The following is a 473-nucleotide window of genomic DNA, read 5'->3' as shown; positions in this document are numbered from 1 at the left end:
CCCCAGCAGAGGTGCACCTCCCGGCCCGCTGGCGGCAGCACCGCAACCACCTGGGGACAGGCAGTGGGTGGCACCGGGGCACCCGCTGGAGTGTAATCGGCCCCATTGTGCCAGTGGTCCCAGTGCTCCGGTGCCGTCCCGTGGTGTGCCAACCCATGCCACGCACGGATGTGCCATTCTGTGCCCGGTCATGCTGCTCTGCGCCATGCCGTGCTGTCCTTGGCCATGCCGTGCTGTGCCACGCTCCGTTGTTCCTTGTCACACTGTGCCATTAACGCCACGCCGTGCCAAGGCTGTGCCGCGCAATGCTGTGCAGTGCTATGCCTGGCTGTGTCATGCCGTGCCACACCACGCTTCCGCCACGCCGTGCTGCCCTTTGCCGTGCCATATCACGCTGCAGCACCACGTGGCGCCAGGGCTCTGCTCACCAGGCTCGGGGGGTGATGTGGGGCCGAGCAGGTGGACCAGCAGGT

Source organism: Charadrius vociferus, unplaced genomic scaffold (genome assembly GCF_000708025.1).
Source record: "Charadrius vociferus isolate BGI_N301 unplaced genomic scaffold, ASM70802v2 scaffold1171, whole genome shotgun sequence".
NCBI lineage: Eukaryota > Metazoa > Chordata > Aves > Charadriiformes > Charadriidae > Charadrius > Charadrius vociferus.
The sequence above is the reverse complement of the archived record's forward strand: the minus strand, read 5'-3'. Positions refer to the sequence as shown.